Genomic DNA, 26,757 nt, shown 5'->3' with positions numbered 1-26,757 from the left:
CAGAGTATCGGTAAACACAGCGGGAGATACAGAGTATCGGTAAACACACAGAGAGATACAGAGTATCGGTAAACACAGCGGGAGATACAGAGTATCGGTAAACACATCGAGAGATACAGAGTATCGGTAAGCACAGCGAGAGATACAGAGTATCGGTAAACACGACGAGAGATACAGAGTATCGGTAAACACAACGAGAGATACAGAGTATCGGTAAACACAGCGAGAGATACAGAGTATCGGTAAACACGACAAGAGATACAGAGTATCGGTAAACACAACGAGAGATACAGAGTATCGGTAAACACATCGAGAGATACAGAGTATCGGTAAACACAACGAGAGATACAGAGTATCGGTAAACACAACGAGAGATACAGAGTATCGGTAAACACAGCGAGAGATACAGAGTATCGGTAAACACAGCGGGAGATACAGAGTATAGGTAAACACAGCGAGAGATACAGAGTATCGGTAAACACAGCGGGAGATACAGAGTATCGGTCAACACAGCGAGAGATACAGAGTATCGGTAAACACAGCGGGAGATACAGAGTATCGGTAAACACAGCGAGAGATACAGAGTATCGGTAAACACAGCGAGAGATACAGAGTATCGGAAAACACAGCGAAATAGACAAGAGAAATGGGAAAATACAAACTGTCTCAAACGCTGTCAGACAGTGACAGGTCGATGCTCGGTATCAGTCTGAGGAGCTGGGGCCTTTGCAGCTTAATTTGTCTCCTTGGCGAAGCTGGGCAAATTGCCTTTTCCGTAACAAGAGTTCATCGGTTCGATTCCCAGCAGTGCCTTTTTATTCTCTCTGATATTTACCTCATTTGTGAATTGAACGACAAAATAACACAAGGCGGTATTTGTATTAATTCCGGAGCCAACAAGGAAAGTGCTGCAGAACTGCAATGCGGAAGTGCTCCTTCTTTGTACAGACGGACCTCTCACTGAAGTCGCAAGCACTTCGAGCTTGACAAATCATTGAATCGTTGGAGCAGAGAAGGAGGTCATTCGGCCCGTCGAGTCTGTACCGGCTCTTTGTAAGAATATTCCAGTTAGTCCCATTCCCTCGCTCTTTCCCCGTAGCCCTGCAATGTTTTCCCTTACACTATTTATCCAATTCCCTTTTGAAATCCACGATTGAATCTGCTTCCACCACCCTTTCATGATGTGGAGATGCCGGTGATGGACTGGGGTTAACAATTGTAAACAATTTTACAACACCAAGTTATAGTCCAACGATTTTATTTTTAATCCCACAAGCTTTCGGGGGCTTTCCCCTTCCTCAGGCGGTGTGGAAATGACAATTTCGAATCCTTCGCATTTTAAGATCACATAACAATGCCTGGTGATTACTGCCCGTTGCCAAGGCAATCACAGTGAGCAGACAGAAAGGTGTCATCTAAAAGGCCACTGAATATACAAACCCCCCAAAAGAGAGAGAGAGAGAGACAGTCAATGACCCGTTATATTAAAAACAGATAACATTTGTTCGCTGGTGGGGTAACGTGTAGTGTGACATGAACCCAAGATCCCGGTTGAGGCCGTCCTCATGGGTGCGGAACTTGGCTATTAATTTCTGCTCGACGATTTTGCACCCTTTCAGGCAGCGCATTCCAGATCAGAACTTCTCGCTGCTTATTTTTTTTCTCATGTCGCCTTTGGTTCTTTTGCCAATCACCTTAAATCTGTGTCCCCTGGTTCCCGATCCTTCCGCCAATGGGAACACTTTCTCTGTATTTACTTTATCTGAACCCGTCATGATTTTGAACACTTCCATCAAATCTCCTCTCAACCTTCTCTGTTCTGAGGAGAACAACCCGAGCTGGAGAGGGTGTAAATGGAAAGTAACAGAAAAAAAGCAAATTAATGTATCAAAATTATTTTTGATATTATTGCACAAACACTGAACATCCCATCGGTAAAACACTGTCCCGATCTAAAATCAGTCGGCAGGACCCTGAGACACAGTGAAAATGCTGTGATTTCAACCTGGTTCAAAACACGCAGCCTTCTGATGTGGAGTCAGACGCGACTGTTCTTGCACCAGGCCCACAACAAGCGGCTGAAGCCGGATCCATTGGAGGGCGATCGGTGCAGACTGCCGCCGCGGCTCTCGGAATGTGAGAGGCGGAAGCAGGAGCAGCCTGACCGCCTCAACCACAGCACAGAATCCCCACTCCCCCTTTCAGAACGTAACTGACTCTGTGGCGCAATGGACAGCGTGTTGGACTTCTACTTAAATGGTTGGAGCAGATATTCAAAAGTTGTGGGTTCGAGTCCCACCAGAGTTGGATTTTAGTTCAGGGAGCTGGGAAGTGAAATTTTGCAGCAAAACCGCAACCGGATCATTAATGTCCGTCAAGGACGGGAAACTGCCCCCGACACTTCATCTCACACAAGTGGCTCCAGTCACACCCGGATTTATGATTCTAAATCCACTCTGAGCTGGATTGGCAAAACACTCCCAAGGAGGAGACTCATCATCTGCTCAGACCGAAAGTCAATCTGCTGGACTTCCGGCTCTGTCAGACTGAATGTTCCTTCAGACAGGTTTCTAACTGGACACATGCATCCTGCTGCCGTGTGAGCATTGGTGCTTGAGGGGGAGAATTCTTGCTTGTAGTAATTCTATTCCTGTAAAACTAGCTCCTGAAGTGCAGGTTGGAAAGTATCCTGGCTGAGCGGTCTAAGGCGCTGGTTTAAAGTTCCAGTTAAATCCCACGATTTGTAGATGGATCAAAATCATAGTTTGTGTCTCCAAAACCGCAGCGTCCCCCCTGTAAACAAGTAATACTGAACATCTCATCTGCTATTGCAACAGTGCAGTCCGGAGGAACCACATGGCAATTCAGATAAGTAGATGCATTTTGGAACAAACCAATTGTACCTTCAACTCCGGTCGAAATGTTCACAAGAAAAAGGATGGTTTGATCTCGGTGAAACTCGAATTAACAACCTCGGTATTTCCCGACCCTGTTCTGTCAGATAAGGACCGCGCACTGACCGATTGCGCCGCTGGAGCCCGGTCACTCTGATCACCTGTCCCACTCTGCTGGAAAGAATATTAAGGTGAGAGGCCCGAACCTGTGGAAACGTGTCCAGTCACTGTGATGAAACTAATATCTGCACTTCCACTTTCAGCTTCTTTCACATCCTCTGCTCCATCGCACGACAATCGGGTTTTCTGCGAACAGGTCAAAATGAACATTGCCAGAAATTCTATCAGTGGTGAGATTTGAACCCAGCGCCCACGCAGTGATTGGATTTATTGTCTTCAAGCAGTGAGCTCCGTTCACACAACGCCTCGCCGGTCTTTCACGTTTTATTTAATGCCCAAATAAATAAATTGGAGCTAATTGACCGCATTTACGCCGTGCTGGGGTTGTTCTCCTCAGAGCAGAGAAGGTTCAGAGGAGATTTGATAGAAGTGTTCAAAGTCATGGAGGGTTCAGATAAAGTTAATAAAGAGAAGCTGTTCCCATTGGCGGAAGTGTCGAGAACCAGAGGACACAGATTTGAGGTGATTGGCAAAAGAACCAAAGGCGACATGAGGAAAATCTTTTTTACGCAGCGAATAGTTATGATCTGGAATACGCTGCCTGAAAGGGCGGTGGAAGCAGATTCAATCGTGGCTTTTAAAAAGGAATTTGATAAATACTTGAAGGGGAAAATGCAGGGCCACGGGGAAAGGGACGGGGAATGGGACCAATGGGATTGGTCTTACAAAAGGCAGGTAAGGGATTGATGGGTTGAATGGCCTCCTTCTGTGGTGTGTTCATTCTGTGATAAATATTATTTTACACACAGTGAACAGACCATCCCTGAAAGACTGCCCCGCGATAAAACAGAGTGACACTGAAACGTTGTGAAAATGCAATGACCCCGACGTGATTCGAACACGCGTCCTTCTGATCTGGAGTCAGACGCGCTACCGTTGCGCCACGAGGTCCACAGCGAGCAACTGGAGCCGGATCCATAGGAGGGAGATCGGTACCGACCGCCACAGGGACTCGAAGAGGCGGAAGCAGCAGCAGCAACAGCGCAGGAGCCCCGCTCTCCAATCCAGCCGTTCCCAGCGGAGAGCTGCCAGTCCCGGCCTGAGCCCTGTCTGGGAGCCGCCTGCCATTCAGTCTTTACAGAACGGGACCGATCCAGTTTCAGCTCACACACAAGCTCAGGAATCCCACTCCTGACAGATTCACTTATTTAAACCTTGTTTAGATTCAGTGAATTGGGATTTAATTCAATCCTCATCTGCCCGCCGCTCTGTCAGTTCAGGACTTTATTTAAACCGACACTTGGAGCTCTGTTTTACAGGGTGCCGGCTGTTTCAGCATTTCTCAGTCCCACCACGAACACTTTTTGCTGCTAACTTCTGCTTAATACAAAGTTCCCAGGAACGAGGGGATTTCTCCTGGGTACTGAGTTCGAGTTAAGGAACAATAGAGGTCCGATTACACTTCTTGGTGTATTCTATCGGCCACCAGCTGGTGGGACCGATATCGAGGAGCAAATTTGCAGGGAAATTACAGAGAGTTGCAAAAGCCACAGAGCAGTGATAACAGGTGATTTCAACTATCCTAATATAGACTGGGATAACAATAATATAAGGCGCAAAGAAGGGGAAGAATTTTTGAAATGTGTTCAGGATAACTTTCTCGACCAGTACGTTTCTGGCCCACTGAGGAAGGAGGCATTGCTGGACTTGGTTCAAGGGAATGAGGCGGGCCAAGTGGAGCAAGTGTCAGTGGGGGAGCATTTAGGGAGCAGCGATCAGTATCATAAGGATTAGACTATCTATGGAAATGGACTCTGTCCACTCTAAAGTAAAAGTACTCAATTGGAGGAGGGTCAATTTCAGTGGGATGAGATCAGATCTGGCCCCGGTAAATTGGAATTAAAGATTGTCAGGCAAAACTATAATTGGACAGTGGGCGCCTTTTAAGAAGATGATTCGGGGATAGAGAAGGTACATTCCAACGAGGTAGAAAGGTCGGGCAACTAAAGCCAGAGCTCCCTGGATAATAAGAGAAATAGAGAGTAAGATGAAGCGGGAAAAAGTATCGTATGACAGGTGTCAGGTTGATAACACAAGTGCCAACCAGAGAGAATATAGAAAGTTCAGAGGGGAAGTGAAAAAGGAAATAAGAGGGGCAAAGAGAGAGTATAAGAATAGCGGAAAACATAAAAGGGAATCAAAAAGTCTTCTACAGACATGTTAACAGTAAACGGGTAGTAAGAGGAGGGGCGGGGACGATTAGGGACCATAAAGGAGATCTACGCATGGAGGCAGTGGGCATGGCAGAGGTACTAAATGAGTACTTCGCATTGTTCTTTACCAAGGAAGAAGATGCTGCCAGATTCTCGATAAAGGAATAGATAGTTAAGATACTGGATGGGCTAAAAAATGAGAAAGAAGAGGTACTAGAAAGGCTTGCTGTACTTAAAATAGATAAGTCACCTGGTCCGGATGGGATATACCCGAGGATGCTGAGGGAAGTAAAGGGGGAAATTGCAGAGATACTGTCCATAATCTTCCAGACATCCTTCGACATGGGAATGGTGCCAGAGGACTGGAGAATTGCAAAGGTTACAACCTTGTTCAAAAAAAGGGTGTAAAGATAAACCCAGCAACTATAGGCCAGTCAGTTTAAGCTCGGTGATGGGGAAAGATTTGGAAATGATAATCGGGGATAGAATTAACAGTCACTTGGACGAGTGTGGATTGATTAGGGAATTCCAGCACGGATTTGTTAAAGGCCAATCGTGTTTAACCAACTTGATAGAGTTGTTTGATGAGGTAACAGAGAGGGTAGATGAGGTCAATGCAGTTGACGTGGTGTATATGGACTTTCAAAAAGCGTTTGATAAAGTGCTACGTGGCAGACGTGCTATCAAGATTACGGCCCATTGAATACAGGGGGCAATAGCAACATGGATGCAGCACTGGCTAAATGACAAGAAACAGAGAGTTGTGATGAACGGTTGATTTTCGGGCTGGAGGGAGGTGGGCAATGGTGTTCCATAGGGGTCGGTGCTGGGACCACTACTTTTCTTGATAGATATTAATGACTTGGACTTGGGAGTAAAGGGTACAATATCAAAATTTGCAGATGACACAAAACTTGGAAGGGTAGAGAACAGTGAGGAGGATAGACTTGAAGAGGATATGGACAAGCCAGTGGCATGGACGGACACGTGGCAGATGAAGTTTAACACGGAAAAATGCGAGGTGATGCACTTCGGTGGGAAAAACGAGGAGAGGCAATATAAACTAGAGGGCACAATTCTAAAAGGGTTGGAGGAACAGAAGGACCTGGGGTTATACGTGCACAAATCGTTATATAAACTCTGCTGAGACCACATTTGGAGCACTGCATTCAGTTCTAGGCACCACACCTCAGGGAGGATATATTGGGTGCAGCGCAGATTCACCAGAATGATACCAGGGCTAAAATGGTTAAATTATGCGGAAAAATTGCATAGGAAAGGTGTGTATTTCCTTGTGTATAGAAGATTAAGTGTTGATGTATTCCAGTTGTTGATGGTGATTAAATGAGCCAATGGTGTGTGTGTGAGCTGTGAGACAGCTTGAAATCCCAATCCTCTCCATCACTGGGGACTGAGTCTTCCAACATACAGGGATTTTCAGTCGTGCAAGTTTCATCCACAGTTTCTGCTTTTCATTTTTCCAACATGCTTGTTGCGCCTTTCCCTTCAATTCAGGACTTACAGGAAAAACTCGATTTTGCCATCAATTTTCGGGTCACGTGGTGAGATTTCAAATAATTGAAATCGACCCGAATCAACCCCAATTGATTTTTTTGAAGAGGTGACTAAAGTAGTGGTAAGGGGCATGTCAACGGATGTTATTTATATGGACTTCCAAAAGGCATTTGATAAAGTCCCACGTAAGAGACTGTTAGATAAGAAAGAAGCCCATGGAATCGAGAGAAAAGTACGGACTTGGTTAGGAAGTTGGCTGAGCGAAAGGCGACAGAGAGTAGAGATAATGGGTAGGTGCTCACATTGGCAGGATGTGACTAGTGGAGTCCCGCAGGGATCTGTCTTGGGGCCTCAATTATTCACAATATTTATTAACGACTTGGATGAAGGCATAGAAAGTCTCATATCTAAGTTTGCCGATGACATAAAGATTGCTGGCATTGTAAGCAGTGTAGATGAAAATATAAAATTACAAAGGGATTTTGATAGATTAGGTGAATGGGCAAAACTGTGACAAATGGAATTCAATGTAGGCAAATGTGAGGTCATCCACTTTGGATCAAAAAAGGAGAGAACAGGGTACTTTCTAAATGGTAAAAAGGTAAAAACAGTGGATGTCCAAAGGGACTTAGGGGTTCAGGTACATCGACCGTTGAAGTGTCATGAACAGGTGCAGAAAATAATCAAGAAGGCTAATGAAATGCTGGCCTTTACATCGAGAGGACTAGAGTACAAGGGGGCAGAAGTTATGCTGCAGCGATACAAAAACATGGTTAGACCGCACCTGGAGTACTGTGAGCAGTTCTGGGCACCGCACCTTCGGAAGGACATAATGGCCTTGGAGGGAGTGCAGCGTAGGTTTACTAGAATGATACCCGGACTTCAAGGGTTAAGTTACGAGGAGAGATTACACAAATTGGGGTTGTATTCTCTGGAGTTTCGAAGGTTAAGGGGTGATCTGATCGAAGTTTATAAGATATTAAGGGGAACAGATAGGGTGGATAGAGAGAAACTATTTCCGCTGGTTGGGGATTCTAGGAGTAGGGGGCACAGTCTAAATATTAGAGCCAGACCTTTCAGGAGTGAGATTAGAAAACATTTCTACACACGAAGGGTGGTAGAAGTTTGGAACTCTCTTCCGCAAACGGCAATTGATACTAGCTCAATTGCTAAATTTAAATGTGAGACAGATAGCTTTTTGGCAACCAAAGGTATTAAGGGATATGGGCCAAAGGCAGGTATATGGAGTTAGATCACAGATCAGCCATGATCTTATTTAATGGCGGAGCAGACACGAGGGGCTGAATGGCCTACTCCTGTTCCTATGTTTCAATATCGTCACCAACACGTTTGACGAGTGCAAAGCGGCTTCTATCGCGGTTTTGCTGCACAACTCGTTCAAAGATACTGTCGGTAATTGGAGCGTCTTTCAAGTCATGACACGAACAGAACAGTTCGCACTGCCGTTTTCCCCAAGATGCTTCAGATTCATGTGGAATGATTTTGGTCTGGCGGTTAAATCCGTTCCCTCTTCACAAATTCGCCTTTAAACCCGTGTCTTTTAATATTTTTGCTAACTGATACCAAATCGGTTTGCCCTGTACTGTACATTACTTTCTAAATATTACAGATAAGCAGAGCACTTGAGCTGTCACAGCTGTGACTTTGACTTTTCTCCCTCTCCTCTGGATCTCCCCGGCAACTGCCACTAACCACAATCTTCTCTCACACTTCTCCATCAGGAAGTTCCGAACCTCGATTTTCAAATGAAATAACGCCCATCTCTCCAATCACCGGCAGCCCAGAGAGAGTTTCTTCGTTTCAGCTCCCACTTTACCCAAATCTTCCTTAAAGTACCATGAAAATAATTGTCCTTAAGTTAATAATAATATAATTAAAAGTTCTTATCGTCTGGAGTTTTGTTTCAGATTCCACGGCTTTTAAAGGCCACTGCGGATGTTCAACGAATCGCCTCTTGGTTGGAGGCTTCTGTGTGGGAAAGATCAGGAAGTGATAATTGAGAGACCGAGGATGAAGCTGTTTGATGGGAGCACTGGGGACACAGACCGTGCGCGGCTCCAGTGGAGCAATCGGTCAGCGCGCGTTATTTCTACAATAATTATACACTCGAGAAATGCTGGGGTTGTGAGCTCCAGCGCCATCTAAAGTAGTTGAAACTTCGAAACATTTTGACTGGAGTTCAAGGTACAACCGGTTCCATAACACACCGACTTCTTCATGTCCCCATGTGGGCACTGAGGCTCCTCTGACCTCCCGTCTTGCAATAGCAGGTGAGAGTTTATTTGTTTATAGGAGGGAGAGGGGGCGATTGGCGAGAGCTGAAATGGTAAAGCGGCCGGCACGACATCTTTAAATCTAAAGAACCAAACACACAATTCTTCTTTCCGTGAAGCAGAGATTCATCGGTTTGAAGTGTCGTGTAGGGAAAATTCGGGAGGCAAATCTGCTGCCTGGTGTCACGGTGCAACGGGTGAAATTATTCAGCTTTCAATTGTTGATCGGCTGAAATGTCGAGAGGCCTTTTCCAGCTCCCGTGTGGAACAAGTTTAACTTTTGAGCCATTGGGTAAAGTGTATTTTTTATTGCTGCTAACGAATGACAAGACATTTTGTACAAACAAGAAGATTTGTAAACTCAAGAGTTCGCTGTCCATGTTTCCAACATCATGTTCAACAGAAACAAGGATTCTCCTCAACACGTTGCTGAAAATTGGAAAAAAAAGAGATACTCCCCCGAATTCGACATTGACAGGGATAATTCTGAGTCCCACCATGAATCTGTATGATGGAAACCAATCTTATAGCCAGCCTGGATAGCTCAGTCGGTAGAGCATCAGACTTTTAAAATAGGTAGTGATCTGAGGGTCCAGGGTTCAAGTCCCTGTTCAGGCTAAAAGTTTTAAAACAGCTGGCAAGTTCTGCTTTTTCAGCGGACCAACATCAGCAAAAGGAGCAAGAGTTGGCCATTCAGTCCCTCGAGCCTGCTCCACCATTTGATCAGTCATCCCTGATCTTCGACCTCAACTCCACTTTCCCGACCTCTCCCCATATCCCTTGAGTTCCTTCGTGTCCAAAAATCTATCGATCTCAGTTTTGAATCTATTCAATGGCTCAGCATCCACAGCCCTCTGGGGGAGAGAATTCCAATGGTTCACAACCCTCTCAGTGAAGAAATTATTCCTCATCTCTGTACCAAATGGCCGGCCCCTTATCTTGGGATTATAACCATTAATTCTGGACTCTCCAGCTAGGGGAAACAGCATCCCAGCATTTACACTGTCAAGCCCTCCAAGAATTTTCCATGTTTCAATGAGATCACCTCATTATTGTAAACTGCAGAGAATATAGGCCCATTCTGCTCAATCTCTCCTCACAGGACAACCCTCTCATCCCAGGAATCAATCTAGTGAACCTTTGTTGCACCCACTCTAAGGCAAGTGTATCGTTCCGCAGGTAAGGAGATCAAAACTCTACACAGTACTCCAGATGCGGTCTCACCAAAGCCCTATATAATTACAGCAAGACTTCCTTATCCTTGTTCTCCAACCACCTCGCAATAAAGGCCAACACACCATTTGCTTTCCTAATTGCTTGTTGCACCTGCATGTTAACTTTCTCTGATCCATGTACAAGGACACACAAATCCCACTGAATACCCACATTTCTTGGTCTCTCATCTTTTAAAAGATATTCTGCTTTTCTATTCTTCCTACCAAAGTGAATCACCTCACATTTCCCCACTTTATGCTTCATTTGCCAACTTCTAGCCCACTCACTTAACCTGTCTGTATCACTTTGCATCCTCTTTGCGTCCTCCTCACAGCTTACTTTCCCACCAATTTTCTCTCATCAGCAAACCTGGATACATTACACTCGGTCCCCTCATCTAAGTCATTAATATAGATTGTAAATATCTGAGGCCCAAGCACTGATCTTCACGGCACCCCACTAGTTACAACCTGCCAACCCCAAAATGACCTGTTTATTCCGACTTCCTGTTTTCTGTACGTCATCAAATCCCCAATCCAGGCTAATATATTACCCAGAATCCCATGAGCCCTAATCTTGTTTAACAAACTTTTGTGTGGCACCTTATCGAATGCCTTTTGAAAATCCAAATATTCTATATCCACTGGTTCTCCCTTATCTACCCTGCTATCTGAACACTCAAAACCTCTAATAGATTTGTCAAACACGATTTCCCTTTCAAAAAACCGAGTTGCATGTGCCTAATCATAATATGATTTTCTAAGTGCCCTTTTACCACCTCCCTAGTCATAGATTCTCGCAATTTCCCTCCTACTATTGTCAGGCTAAAGGGCCTGTCGTTCCCTGTTTTCTCTCTCCCTCTTTCTTTCTTGAATAGAGGGGTTACATTTGGTATCCTCCAATCCATGGGGACCTTTCTAGAATCATGGGAACTCTGGAAGATAAAACCAGTGCGTCCACTTTCTCTGCAGTCACCTCTTTTTAAACCCTAGGATGTAGGCCATCAGGGCCAATGAATTTGTCAGCTTTTAGTCCCATTAATTCCTCCTTTTTCTTTACTAATCTTAATTGTTTTAGGTTCCTCACTCTCATTAGAACCTTGGTTCCCCAATACTTCTGGTATGATTTTTGTGTCTTCTACTGTGAAGACAGATACAAAATACTTGTTAAATGTCTCTGCCATTTCCTTATTCTCCATTATAAATTCTCCTGTCTCTGTCTCCAATGGACCCATGTTTACTTTCGCTAATCCCTTCCTTTATACACACTTGTAGAAGCTCTTACAATCCATTCTTATATTTCTTGCTGGTTCTATTTTCTCCCATTTTAGCAATTTCTTCGTCATCCTTTGCTGATTTCTCAAACTCTCCTAATCCTCAGGCTTACTATTCTTTTTGGCAACATTGTAAGCCTCTTTTAACCTAATACTATCATTAATTTCTCCAGTTAACCAAGGTTGGACCACTTTTCCGGTGGAGCTTTTAATCCTCAAGGGAATGTAATTTTGTTTTGGAATAATGAATTATTTCTTTAAATGTTCGCCATTGCTTATCTATGATCATATTTTTAATCTCATTTCCCAAACTACCTTAGCCAACTCACCCCTCATAACTACGTAATTGGTTTTGTTCAAATTTAAGACCCTAGTTTCGGACTTAACGACAGCACTCTCAAACTCAATATCAAATTCTACCATATTATGATCATTCTTCCCCAGAGGATCATCTACTATAAAATTACCAATTAACCCTGTTTCATTACACAATACTAGATCTAAAATAGCCTGTTCCCTTGTTGATTCCTCGACATATTGATCTAGAAAACTGACTCGAATGAATTCCATGAACATAAAGCAGCTTATCTTGAGTTGCAAACATGGTGTCAACACGAAGGGATGACTTATGACTAGAAGCCATGGCCAGATCTGCCAGGTGAATTAGATGTTTGCTGCTAACATGGAGAATTAATGAAACCAAGACTTCCCTGCAGAGCAAGGAGTTGGAAAGAAAGATTCTGGTCATTGAGAGGCGAAGGATTTTGTCGATAGCAGGATGAATAGACAAAAGGATCTTTTTGATAAATATATTGATAAATATAGACAGAAATCTCATCTCCGTGCTTCTTTCAGATAATGAATGTCTTAATGCTCAAGAGATCACTGATCCAAACCAATTATCTCCTCTCGCACTCTCCTTCCAATCCTGCACACGTTGCTTAACTTTGAAATTGTGCATTTTTTCACAGTGGAATTCAATTTGAAGGAAACGATGCTGTGATCAGCTAGTGTGTTAAGGAGATGGAGCACCAGGAAATACACAAAAGGCTGATGATAACAGTGACTGTTCAGACACTGTGAGCTACAGTTAAAGGTCAGCAACATTTAAAGTGTCAGGCAGCAGATCTTTTCCAAATCTTGACACAAATGGCAAGAAAATGTAACGCGGACTTTGATCAATGTCACGACTTCCAAATAGCAGACATTTTATACACAAGGCAAGAAAGTTTTACAAGGATGTTGCCTGGACTGTGGAATTTTAGCTATGAGGAAAGATTGGATAGGCTGGGGTTGTTTTCTTTGGAACAGAGGAGACTGAAGGCAGATTTAATTGAGGTGAACAAAATTATGAGGGTCCCAGATAGCATGGATTGGAAGGACCCACTTCTCTTAGCAGAGAGGTTAATAACCAGGGGCATAGATTTAAAGTGATTGGTAGAAGGTTTAATGGGGAACTGAGGAGAAATTATTTCACCAAAGGGTTGTGGGGGTCTGGAACTGACTGCCTGAAAGGGTGGTTGAGGCGGACACCCTCATCGCATTTTAGGAATACTTGAAGTGCTGGAAGCTACAAGGCTGTGGGCCAAGAGCTGGAAAGTGGGATTAAGCTGGATAGCTCTTTTTCGGCCGGCACAGACGCGATGGGCCGAATGGCCTCTTTCTGTGCCATAAATTTCTTTGATTCTGTGAGTCTAATTAACGGTAAGTAGGGTAGTTCAGTGATCATGAGAACGCTACTGAAGATAAATAACTGCTGGGAACCAAGCAATGCGTCCTTGTAAACCACAGACTGGGGAAGTTCCAGCTCCAGTGACACAGATGGATCACAACAGTGTATAAAAGTGACGGGATACTGATGTAAGGGGCAGTCAGGACTGGAGACACCCGAGATCAAGCTCAGGGTGCCTGAGGTTCCATCCAGCGGGATCATCTCGTGTACACGGGGGACTGGCATGTTTACTCTGGTACAGTACAGGAAAGAGAATTTGCTCATATATTTCTTAATGAGGTATTAAAGTTGCTGACTCTCAGACTTGTTAATTAATATGACAATGCATTATTTAGAACCTGCCATCCCGAAGTCTCTCTGCTCCTCTAATTTTAAACTTTGACTATTTCGTGTATATTTCATCTCATTTTCTTCCTCTAAAAATGTATCACGTCACATTTCTCTGCATTAAATTTTCACCTGCCTGTTTACGAACCTGTGGACGTCACAATGAAGTCACTGACTCCTCTTCCCAGTTCCCCACGCTGCCAATGTTGGCGTCATCTAGAGATTTTCACCATGTGTCCCACATACCCAAGCTCAGATCATTCTCTATATTGAGAAGAGCAATGGTCCCAACACTGACCCTGGGGGACACCACTGTTTACATCCCTCCAGTCTGAAGAACATCCATTAACCGCTACTCTCTGTTTCCTGCCCTTTACACAACTTCCTATCCACACTGCCTCATTAATTTTAATACCGTGGGTATTAATTTTATCAACAAGCCTCCTGTCCGTCATCTTATCAAACACCTTTTCACAATCCATCAACACAACATCCACTACATTCCCTTTATCAGTAGAATTGAGATATCTCAATTAATCCATGTTGGCTGTTCTTAATTAATGTGTTTTTCTAACATATGTTGAAATGTTTGCTTCACCTCATCTGGTTTCATCTGTTTCAAGCCACAACAGAAAGGTCGAGTTTTCTCCTGGAGCTTAAGATAAATTCATTTTAAAAAATGATGCTTCAGACAATGACGGATATCTGGACTTAGAACTGCCCATCCAGTGGCGCAACTCCCGCCCCTCACACACTCCGATTGGTTGGAGGACCAACTGTCCGCACATCCCTCCAGTCAATTTACCATAAGACCATAAGAGATAGGAGCAGGAGTAGGCCATTCGGCCCCTCGAGCCTGCTCCGCCATTTAATGAGATCATGGCTGATTTGATTTTTACCTCAGCTCCACTTTCCCGCCCTTTCCCCATATCCTTTGACTCCCTTGCTGATCAAAAATTTGTCTAACTCAGACTTGAATGTATTCAATGACTCAGCCTCCACAGCTTTTTGGGGTAAAGAATTGCAAAAGACTCATGACGCTCTGGGAGAAGAAATTCCTCCTCATTTCTGTCTTAAACGGGTGACCCCTTATTCTGAGACTATGCCCCCTAGTTTTAGATTCCCCCATGAGGGGTAACATCCTCTCAGCATCTTCGCTATCGAGTCTCCTCAGAATCTTGTCTGTTTCAATAAGATCTCCTCTCATTCATCTAAACTCCATTGAGTATAGACCCAGCCTGTTCAATCTTTCATCATAAGACAACCCTTCCATACCCGGAATCAACCTCGTGAACCTTCTCTGAACTGCCTCAAATGCAAGTATGTCCTTCTTTAGAACTGTGTGCAGTACTCCAGTTGTGGTCTCACCAGCACCCTGTACATTTGTAGCATGACTTCACTGATTTTATGCTCCATCCCCCTGGACATAAAAGCCAATGTTCCGTTTGCCTTCCGGATTACCTGCTGCACCTGTATGTTGAATTTTGTCTTTCTTGCACGAGGAAACCCAGATCCCTCCGTACTGCAACATTTTGTAGTATTTCTCCATTCAAATAAAAAAGCAAATTTTTTTTCCTCCCAAAGTGGATGACTTCACATTTTCCCACCTTATATTCAATCTGCCAATTTTTTGCCCATTCGCTTAACCAGGCAACATCCCCTCGCAGACACGTTGTGTCCTCATTGCAACTTGCTTTTCCACCTATCTTTGTATCACCAGCAAATCTGGCCACAAGACACTCTGTTCCTTCATCCACGTCATTGATATACATTGTAAATAATTGAGGCCACAGCACTGATCCCTGCAACACCCCACGAGTTATATGAACTGCCGATAAATTTCCACTCCTCCTATTGGTCCGGAACTCTCCTTAATCGCCAGGGCGGGATTAATGGTGAGACTGGCGGTCCCGAGGTGCATTTGGAAAATAAACATTCATTGAACCCTTCAGTTGCAACATTTAATAAAACGAAATTAATAAAACTCACTGAAAATTTTTTTCTGGCGTTCACCAATTTCGAGGTGGACGGCGGGGGGGCTTCTATGCTGTGTGTTTGTGCCGGTTTTAATGGCTCGAAGCGCTGGGGTTTCCGTTTATTTTATTATCCTTGGTCCAAACGCGCTCTCCCTGCTTCTAATGTTTTTGTTTTTCGTCCAGATATTAAGATCATCAATGGCGGATGTATCACCCAGCATGCAGCGCGGTTCAGATTGTGCCCTATCTGAATCAGTGGAGCCCAGTGCACAGGCGCAGTAGTGACTCATTATCGGGCAGTGTGTCCTGAGCATGCGCGGCCAGTCGAGGCTGCGGGAGGAGCGCGTTCGGTGCAGGTCAGAGGATCGGAGCAAGAGGCTCAATAAACCCCGGGGCCCGGGTCCGGGCTCAGGCCCAGGCTCAGGCTTCACAAACCCCGAGTGCGGCCCCAGACCCGAATATAAAACAGTGAACATTATCCCCCCCTCACTACCCGCCGGGAAATGAAGGGGGAATGGGGATCGGTCAGGGAGCGTCTGTAAATGAAGGAGAAATGGTGATCGGTCAGGGAGCGTCTGTAAATGAAGGAGAAATGGTGATCGGTCAGGGAGCGTCTGTAAATGAAGGAGAAATGGCGATTGGTCAGGGAGCGTCTGTAAATGAAGGAGAAATGGCGATTGGTCAGGGAGCGTCTGTAAATGAAGGAGAAATGGCGATTGGTCAGGGAGCGTCTGTAAATGAAGGGGAAATGGTGATCGATCAGGGAGCGTCTATAAATGAAGGGGAAATGGTGATCGGTCAGGGAGCGTCTGTAAATGAAGGAGAAATGGCGATTGGTCAGGGAGCGTCTGTAAATGAAGGAGAAATGGTGATCGGTCAGGGAGCGTCTGTAAATGAAGGAGAAATGGTGATCTCAATATCTTCAGTCATCCAGGGAGCTCTAGCTTTGGATGCTGTTCCTTTCCTCCTCGTGGGAATCTGTCTACTTTGCACCCAAACCAACTCCTTTTGAATGTTCTGACTGCACGAAGAGCTCTAAATGCAGATACAAATTGTGAAGACATCGACACACTCACGTCGGGGAGAGGCCGTTCACCTGCTCCCTGTGCAAGAAGAGATTTACTCGGTCATCACACCTGCTGAGACACCAGCGAGTTCACTCTGATAAGAGACCTCTGAAATGTTCTGACTGTGAGAAGGGCTTTAAAACAAATGATCTGAAACACCAACACACTGACACTGGGGAGAGACTGTTCACCTGCTCCATGTGTGGGAAGGGATTCACGAATTCATCTCACCTTCTGAGACATCAACTTGTTCACACTATTGAGTGACCTTTTAATGCAGTAACTTTGAGAAGAGCTTTAAAAGCAGAAATGAACTGCTGACACATCAACTCACGCACATTGTGGATAGACTGTTCACCTGCTCCGTGTGTGGGAAGGGATTCACTCAGTCATCACATGTGCTGAGACACCAGCGAGTTCACAAGTGACTGCAGGGGTTGGATTCTGCAGTTAATCACATCCAGGACTGAACTATGGTGTTTAGAGTCAGGAAGAACAACGTGTAAGGATTAACCCATTAACAGATAGAATTTAGGATAATTATAATCAATAGTAGAAGTAGAACAAAATGTACTGTGAATCTATGTATCTATAAATGTAAACTGTACTGTGTATTAATATAGAATGAACCATGTAACGTGTGTTCAATAAGAAAGTGCTGGTGGGCCGAGAAGGATGCATGATGGTTATTATAGTCAAGTTTGCAGTTAAAACTAAAAGGATGCTGACAACAGTAAAGTGGGAATTAACAGACCTCAGGGAGGAATGTGCTGTAATAGCATAATGTCTAAAAGACATGTAGATAAAGGGACTGAAGGTTCATTAAATCAAGGAGTCACTCAGGCTCAGGCCTCTCTATCTCGAGCCTCCACAAGCCAGTGAGCAGAAGTCTGTTTATACAAACGGTTCTGTGAAGGCTCGCAATGTAAACTCTAAATAAGGTTCTGTTAAGTCTGTAACAACAAGGCACGGATGGTACCAGGAGTTATGCTTGGAATGTAACTTCTGAAGGTTGAGAGACATGAATAATGGTCAGGCTGAGAGATGTGGATGTGAGAGTGAACTGCTCATAAACTGAAAAAGGGAATAAGAAGAGACCTCAAAAGCTGAGGAAGGCGCACAAGATTCTGGCAAGGAAGAAGAGAACTTTTCAGTCAACAGATCACAGCAAGAGACATAGAGAGAGAGAGACCGCACCGTAGTCACTTGGAGGGACAGAGAGAGAGAGAGAGAGAGACCGCACCGTAGTCACTTGGAGGGACAGAGAGAGAGAGAGAGAGAGACCGCACCGTAGTCACTTGGAGGGATAGAGAGAGAGAGAGAGAGACCGCACCGTCGTCACTTGGAGGGACAGAGAGAGAGAGAGAGAGACCGCACCGTAGTCACTTGGAGGGACAGAGAGAGAGAGACCGCACCGTAGTCACTTGGAGGGACAGAGAGAGAGAGAGAGAGAGACCGCACCGTAGTCACTTGGAGGGACAGAGAGAGAGAGAGAGAGACCGCACTGTAGTCACTTGGAGGGATAGAGAGAGAGAGAGAGAGAGACCGCACCGTAGTCACTTGGAGGGATAGAGAGAGAGAGAGACCGCACCGTAGTCACTTGGAGGGATAGAGAGAGAGAGACCACACCGTAGTCACTTGGAGGGACAGAGAGAGAGAGAGAGACCGCACCGTAGTCACTTGGAGGGATAGAGAGAGAGAGAGAGAGACCTCAGCGTAGTCACTTGGAGGGACAGAGAGAGAGAGAGAGACCGCACCGCAGTCACTTGGAGGGACAGAGAGAGAGAGACCGCACCGTAGTCACTTGGAGGGATAGAGAGAGAGAGAGAGAGAGACCGCACCGTAGTCACTTGGAGGGATAGAGAGAGAGAGGGACCGCACCGTAGTCACTTGCAGGGATGGAGAGAGAGAGAGAGAGAGACCGCACCGTAGTCACTTGCAGGGATGGAGAGAGAGAGAGAGAGAGACCGCACCGTAGTCACTTGGAGGGACAGAGAGAGAGAGAGAGACCGCACCGTAGTCACTTGGAGGGACACTCCCGAGGTTTCAAGGAACACTCACTATTTCTCTTTGTTCAGTATCACCTTTTTGCACTAATTGTGATGTGATTAATAAATCGGTTTTACCTTTAACCGTAATACCAGTACCAGTGGTGATCTTGTTGTTGTCAGGAACCAGTCCTGAGATTGGATTAGATTATAATCCTGAAAATAGTGGTTTAAATCCTACAATTGGCGACCACGAAGGGACTATTTCTGACAACAGCTGAAACCTGGTGGGGGATAGTTACATAATATAAATTGATTATTTCTCCAGTAAAATGCAGTGAGTGGAGGATAGTTACATAATATAAATTGATTATTTCTCCATTAAAATGCAGTGAGTGGGGGATAGTTACATAATATAAATTGATTATTTCTCCATTAAAATGCAGTGAGTGGGGGATAGTTACATAATATAAATTGATTATTTCTCCAGTAAAATGCAGTGAGTGGGGGATAGTTACATAATATAAATTGATTATTTCTCCAGTAAAATGCAGTGAGTGGGGGATAGTTACATAATATAAATTGATTATTTTTCCAGTAAAATGCAGTGAGTGGAGGATAGTTACATAATATAAATTGATTATTTCTCCAGTAAAATGCAGTGAGTGCAGTGCACACCCACCACGGGTGGCCTCATAAAATGAGGACAATCAGTTCTTCTTTCCTTGGTTAGAGGGTTTTGTGATCTGGGGATTTAGTTCAGTGATAGAGCGCATGTTTTGCATGTGTTGAGGTCCTGGGTTCAACTCCCAGCATCTTCCTAAATAATTTTTCACCAGAATTACCCACGGAAAGTTGAATGACGCTTTTTGAGCTCAGCGAGTTCCAACTTCTGAGGCTCCACAAGCATTAAATTGTCCCGGAGCGGGACTTCATCTCTCGGTCCCCTCAACAGCTCAACTCAAAGCAGCCGCCGACTGAGGGGAATGTGTGACGGTGCAATATCGAGCGAGCAGTCCCAGCTCTTGTTCCTGTTTGACGCTCTGTCATTCTTCCATCTCACTTTATGATTCAGAGGTTGGTTTTCAGCCTTGTCACTGACCATTAGCGATTGGGTTTTTTTATTTCCACAGACTTTTTTTTTGGAAAGTTCAAAGTAAAGAGGAGCAGAAACCCCGTGAACTGAAGCAGAGGTTGAACATTGTGAACACGCGGGACCGCTGGGCATCTCGATGTCCTGGAGAGACGGAGCAGAAAGCTCACGGCTTCACTTCTAAAGTGTCTGCTTGTTTATTTCTCAGGTTCCTTTTGCTCCGTGGGGATGTCGCTCAGTGGAAGAGCGCATGCTTTGCATGTATGAGGTCCCGGGTTCAATCCCCGGCATCTCCAAACAAGTTACATTTCCAGTTTTGGATTCAACTGTGAGAATATCATCTGAGACTCGCCTCACATTGACACACAAGGAGAGACAAGAGTTTCTTCACCTCGCGAAAAACCGAACGCTCCGCACAGATTATAATTCAATGGGAGAGCGCCCACAGTGTTTCAATGGCGCCCATCTCATGGTTGATCAGCTTGCCCAGTGATAGATTATTTCCAGTTTCACAGATTGGGGGGAAGCAGCGGACCGGCGTTCCGACCACAAAGAGGGAAGAATAGTCTGGATGTTGGGAGCTTCTTCTTTTCCCAGAGAGGAGTGAGCATCTGGAATGTATTCCCAGCTGGTGCGGTGGGTGCTGACTCTCTCTGGTGCGGTGGGTGCTGACTCTCTCTGGTGCGGTGGGTGCTGACTCTCTCTGGTGCGGTGGGTGCTGACCCTCTCTGGTGCGGCGGGTGCTGACTCTCTCTGTTGCGGTGGGTGCCGACCCTCTCTGGTGCGGTGGGCGCTGACTCTCCGCCTTTTTTCTGTTTTTTTTCTGGTTTGTGACCGCTCCCAGGAGATTCCATGTTCCCGGTGGGTGGGGCTGGTGGTGTGTGTAGGAAGTGTCCAGTCACGATGCTCCAGGCATGTGGGGCAGGATTGATGAACGAGCTGGTCTTTTCCTGCCCGTCATGTCCGTCTGTAACCCCAGATCGTCAAGGTGTTTTTAGTGAAGTGATCTTTAAGCACAAAACCCTCACCTGGGGCAAGTCCTGCGTCCGTCGAAAGTGAAATGAGACTCAATGCTGTCTGTGCCTCACCTCGTCCTCCTCCTTTTACATTATTATATTGTCCGCACACAGTGATATGTTTGGTTAAGATGAAAATACAAATTATCTGGGCTCCTCCAGTCTCTCTGTGTTTCTCTCTCCTCCTAAACTGACTGTCAGATAATAGTAACTGGTGTCCTCTCCATCCCGTTCTCAACACCCATAGACGACTAGTTACTGAATAAATTCAACACTCACAGACAGTCCAGTGTCAGACAGTTACAGACGGTTTCTCTCCACCTTTCCTGACAGGACTGGCGAATGATGAATGACCCGTCAGACCGGCTGATATACAGTAAAAGGGACAGTGACCGTCTCACCAATAGCACCGGAGGTTTGTTCACAGACACAGAATCAGTCTTTCCCTTTCTATCAGTGTGTCTATATTACGCTCAGTAACAGTATCCCGCCTCCTTGGACAGCACTGGGGAGAGAGAAAGACAGACAGACAGAGAGAGACACACAGACAAACAGACACAGTATCAGTCTCACACTTCCCATCAGTGTGTCCGTTTCACACTCAGTAACAATATTCCACCTTCATGTACAGCGTTGAGAGAGATAAAAACAGACAGGCACAGTATCAGAATTACACTTCCTATCAGTGTCTCTGTATCACTCTCAGTAACAGTATCCCACCTTCATGAGCTGTACAAAAGAGAGAGAGAGAAACTGACCTGTAATGTCCCGTTTTCACAGAGTAACAAATTGGAAAATATTCCATTCCAATTGCTATTCCAAGATGGAGAGACAGAAGATGCAGTCTCATCTCTCACTGATATTATTTCAGAGACAGACACATTATTAATCCCACTCTCAGGGACAGTGTCACACATTTAACCCTCTCTTGCCTGTTGTCCCCTCTGCAATCTTGCAGCTCAGGGCCGCTCTGTATTACTCTCAGTGACCGAGAGTTTCACTCCGATTGAAATAAACTGGGACTGTTGCTGCCTGATATTAATCCTACACGGTCCCAGCAAATACACCGACTCCCACTTTCCTCCCCCGTTTCTCCAGGATTGGTTTGAGGAATCCTCCCTCCAGTTTCGGAGTCAAACGTTACTTTATCAGTAAGGGAGCCAAGAATGAACAGAACCCATTGGCTCATTCCACAGCCGCTCACTTTATCTCTGAAAGACTCTTTCCCATCAAAAGCCCCCGAGAGAAACAGCAGGGATGGAAACCTCGAGTTTAATAGTTGGAGATTGTAAAGTCAGTCTGGATTCCAGCGTTGGGCACTGGTGGAATCCCATCTGTTTCCCATTCTGGTGCCTGTTCCTGCACTGCCTGTGGAGCCCATTCCCTCTGACCTTTCCCCCAGACCCACTTCCTTTGCTCAGACAGGCGGGAATGGAGAGATCACGGCCCCCGGGGGAAGGGAGCAAAGAGCAGCCTCGTTACAGCAGCTCATCGCTCCGGGACCGTGTCCGCAGATGGGCTCAGAGATCGGCATTGAGTCCGGGGGAAGGGCAGGGGGAGTCCGGGGGCTGTTTGTAAGAGGCGGAGTGGATCAGGAACTGGTCCCGGAACATGGAGTGAGAGGGGGGAAGGGAGAGGTCATTCTCGGGCTGTGTGTGGACAGGGTGTGTCCAGGGGAAGGGAGAGAGAATGGGAAGAACCTGCTATTAAAACCATTGCTGCTTTCACTCCCCAAACCAGGAGTGAATGGTCCTGGTTTAGTTCCAGTCTCACCCTGTTTATTGTTATTGGACAGTGAAGAGTGGGAACAGAGCCGGACAGTAAGGATGTGGGGAGTTATACAAAGAGCATCTATTGCAGGCAGCAGGTGAGAAGTGTGAAGGACACAATTTAAACAGCGGCTGTTTGGTTTCGGTTGAACGGTTAGTCCCATGGGAGAGGGGATTAGAAACCTGACCTGTACAAAGGTCCCTGCCCCATCGGGTAGTCCCATTCATGGATCAGTGCAGGGGTTGGGTTGTGTCTGGATGTCACTAAATTGTTGTAAAACAGCCCAACACACCTGGTGTGCAGAAGCTGAGTGCTGCAGTGGAGTCAGACACTGACACTGTTTGTATCACTGGTTTTCATTTGTGGATATTCAAAATGATCATTAGCAGAGATATTAAACTGATCTCTATTCTATTTTCAACCTCGCTGTTTCTTGAGTTACAAGAGATCATTTTTCTTTCCACAGGCGAATCCTTGAATGATCCAGAATGAATGTGATGTTTCCTCCACCCGAGGCACAAGGAGGAGTGCAGCCAGCTCCTTCTCACACACAGGAGGTACATTATCACCCACAGAGCACAGAGACACAGACAGGTCATCAGTTCCACAGTCTCAGACAGTAGAAGTAGTCAGTCCCACACTGATCCCAAGTTCCAGAGACACACTTTCAATCCAACATTCAAACAGAGCGGGTGAGGCAGACACTGTTCCATTTGCCCCGAACTCAGTCCCGCTGACAGGTAGATACAAAAATCCCAGTCCAAAATCACACTCTCAGATTGAAAGGCACTGTGTCAATCTCACAATCGGGCAACATAGCTACGAATTAAATACCAGAGAGAAATCACACATGGTATCCGATTGAAAGGGACAGAATGAATCCCAATAATGTACCCGAGATTCCAATTGAATACTAGCCCAGAACTCTCACACACATGACTTTAATACATGAAATATCCATTCGAAAAGTGAACCATTTGCTACAAATTGCAAACAAATCCAAACCTCACATACAGTATCGATTGAGAAATACTGAAAGATAGTAAACCTGAGAAACAAATTAGATACCTGTTCAGAATGCACTCGTAGAATGAAATTTAAAGATAGAGTATCAATTCTATTAGTGCAGACTGAGATACACATTATATACCAGTCCAAAAATCTCATACAATATTAGACTGAAAGATACAGTATCAATTCCATTTCTACAGACTGATCTACACATTACAAACCAATTCAAAAATGTCACCTTATCAGTTTGAAAGATTCATTATCATCCACAATATTACTCACAGAGATACAGATTTAATAGTGGTCCAAAAAGCACACAAATTATCTGATTAAAACCTCCAACATTAAATCCTAAAGTTCATCCATATTTACAAATTAAATAAGGAGTAAAACTCTTCAAACATTAAGATATTAAAGCTCAAGTATTGAACGCAATAATGTAATCTGAGAGAATAATTATGTACAGATACAGAATGAAACTCACATTCAGATACAGTACCAAAGACACACAGACACAGAATGAATCCAACACTCTCATCAAGTACCAGGGACTGATAGGTACAGTATGAATCCCACACTAACATGCAGTATGAGTAACTGCATATTTAGGATGAATTCAACTCCCACATACAGTACTGGGGACTGTATATAAAGAATGAGTCCCACACTCACATGGAGAAACAGAGACTGACAGATACCGAAAGAATCCCACACTAACACACAGTATGAGAGACTGCCGATAAAGAATGAATCACAAACTCTCACACACACTGCTGACAAGACAGAGAATGAATCTCACACTCACACACAGTATCAGTGAGTGACAGACACAGAATGAATCCCACACTCACACACAGTACCAGAGACTGAGAGATACAGAATGAATCCCACACTCACACACAGTACCAGAGACTGAGAGATACAGAATGAATCCCACTAAACTATCAGGGAATAAGCACAGACCAGGGATCAGGGCCTTTACCCAGTAAACCATCAGAGAATCAGCACAGACCAGGGATCAGGGCCTTTACCCAGGAAACCATCAGAGAATCAGCACAGACCAGGGATCAGGTCCTTTCACCTGTCAGAGAGAACATTGTATCACAGATCGCTTGTGATAAACCTACACATTCTGATTTACAGCCGTGCATAACAGATGTTTGTAGCTGCGATGGCCGAGTGGTTAAGGTGTTGGACTCGGAATCCCCTGGGGTTTTCCTGCGTACGTTCGAATCCTCCTCGCAGCGCTACTTCTTAAAGTTATGTTTACTGCTCAAATAACGATGAACTGGAGTTGACGAACTGCATTCCCTCTCAGAGAGACTCTCCAGCGCGGCTCATGCTTTTAATTCGGAGCCCAATGGTCTCTTGCAAAATTGCAAGACACGTGAAGGAATCTCTCCCAAGCTCCATCTTAAATTCTGCCCGTTCGCAGAACTTGACATTGATCCTATTTCTTCCTATACTTTGATCCCACCTTGTCTCTGTCTCTTGACTCTCTGTGTTTTTCCCTCATGGACTTCTCAGGCTTCGTTGAACGGCCACGGATGATCGAACCTGGAACACCGGCAGTGAAGGGTAAAGATGGAAAGACTGAGACGGGGGGAGTGGCGAGAGGGTGGATTTGGAATTCCTGAGCGACCGCACTGCGCATTTTCCAGATCTGCTTGGAGCACCAATCCCTTCAATTCATCACTTACAGGGACAATTCGATTCGCGGTTTCTTTTCCCTGAGCTTGGCGAGATCTTAAAAATTGAAAGCGACCAATATCAAAGCGAACCTCGTCACCGACATGATCACAGATACAGAGCGGCCACACTCTGCTTCAGTGAGGGGAAAACCCAGAGCGGTTTCAAGGTTGAATGTAATTGGAAGCAAAGCTCGTTCAATGAAAGTGCAGGTCATTGAGGTGCCTTTAAAGTCCTGATTGTTTGAACTGAATTTCTTTCAAAAGCGCTTGAGATTCAGGTGGAGTGATTTGGGGACTCCTTTTCCCTCTTCGCAAAACTTTGAACCGCAGATCAAGATCAAAAGTCCAGGGCTAAATTAGGGTTTCTCCAGGGTATGAAACATTGAATCAAGAATTATACCCCGACCTCAACGAGCCCAGAAACAAGAACGTGTCACGGACACATTCCATGAGAGGGCTGTCTGCACAATGAAAAGGCATTTTTGAAGAGACCTCCTGATCAGTTCCATGTTGGATCCTGAACAAAACACAGCACTGTGTGCTTCTCAAATTCACTAAACACCATGAATTACACAAAGGCACCGCTGGGAGTTGAACCCAGAATCTCCTGTTTACTAGACAGGTGCTTTAACCAACTAAGCCACGGTGCCAATTCATGGTACTGTTTCCCACCTCCTCTCATTAATATCTATCAGCTACACGTCACATTCTGTTGTGGGTTCAGACTGTTTGATCTTTGTCTGTTTCACTTGCCCGTTTCCCTGTGAATCCCGATACTGACTGCGTTTCAAGCTGTGTTTATCTTTCTATGTCCATCAGTGCTTTGATACACGAATGAATATGTGTGCTTGTGTTTGTTTGTTACTTTAAATAAATTAGGGATGGACAATTCTCGCTCTGACACTGAAGAACTAATTGAACAAATTTCACAGTGAAGTGTTGTTTATTGTGGTGCTGAAACTAAAAAAAATCGTAAAAGGTGCAAAGAGGGAAAACGAGAAAAACTTGTGAGTGAAATTAAGGACAACTTTCAAGGTTTTTACACGTATATTAAGAGAAAGAAGGGTGACTAAGAGTAATGTGGGCCCCTTAAAGACAGATGGAGGTGATATTGTAATTGAAAATCAGGAAATGGCAGACTTGCTAAATACTCACAGAAAAGCATGAGGATAATATAACAGAGACACGAGGAAAACTGAAAATAAATCAAGGGGATTCAGTGTAAGTAAAATAATGGTAATGGAGAAAATAATTAGACTAAAGATAGACAAATCTCCAGGACCTGATGTTTACCATCCCAGGGGACGAAGGGGAATAGGTGAGGAAATTGTACATGCTTTAGTCATGATCGTTCAAAACTCTCTTGATTCAGGAATTGTTCCATGGATTGAAAAAATTCAAATGTCATTCCATTAATTAGGAAAGGTAGGAGAGATAAAACAGGAAATTTTCGACCTATTAGTCTGACGTCTGTTGTGGGGAAGTTACCAGAATCTGTTATTAGGGAAAGAATGACTGAGCACTTGGATAAACATGAATTGATCAGAGAGAGCCAGCATGGA

General features: G+C 44.8%; 1 protein-coding gene and 5 non-coding genes across 6 annotated transcripts in view; 3 read left to right on the top strand and 3 right to left on the bottom strand.

Annotated features, from left to right (window-relative positions):
* Window positions 1–26,757, bottom strand: part of LOC137310548 (zinc finger protein 271-like) — a 342,914-nt gene that overhangs the window by 247,382 nt on the left and 68,775 nt on the right. The window lies entirely within an intron of this gene.
* trnar-ucu (transfer RNA arginine (anticodon UCU)) lies at window positions 2,215–2,307 on the top strand. The gene is made up of 2 exons: window positions 2,215–2,251; window positions 2,272–2,307. It is a non-coding gene; the product is annotated as a tRNA-Arg (tRNA).
* trnaw-cca (transfer RNA tryptophan (anticodon CCA)) lies at window positions 3,894–3,965 on the bottom strand. Its single transcript has one exon. It is a non-coding gene; the product is annotated as a tRNA-Trp (tRNA).
* trnak-uuu (transfer RNA lysine (anticodon UUU)) lies at window positions 9,570–9,654 on the top strand. The gene is given in 2 exon segments: window positions 9,570–9,606; window positions 9,619–9,654. It is a non-coding gene; the product is annotated as a tRNA-Lys (tRNA).
* On the top strand, window positions 19,932–20,003 carry trnaa-ugc (transfer RNA alanine (anticodon UGC)). Its single transcript has one exon. It is a non-coding gene; the product is annotated as a tRNA-Ala (tRNA).
* On the bottom strand, window positions 25,772–25,845 carry trnat-agu (transfer RNA threonine (anticodon AGU)). Its single transcript has one exon. It is a non-coding gene; the product is annotated as a tRNA-Thr (tRNA).

This window comes from Heptranchias perlo, unplaced genomic scaffold, assembly GCF_035084215.1.
Source record: "Heptranchias perlo isolate sHepPer1 unplaced genomic scaffold, sHepPer1.hap1 HAP1_SCAFFOLD_263, whole genome shotgun sequence".
NCBI lineage: Eukaryota > Metazoa > Chordata > Chondrichthyes > Hexanchiformes > Hexanchidae > Heptranchias > Heptranchias perlo.
This window is presented reverse-complemented; position numbering and strand designations above follow the sequence as displayed.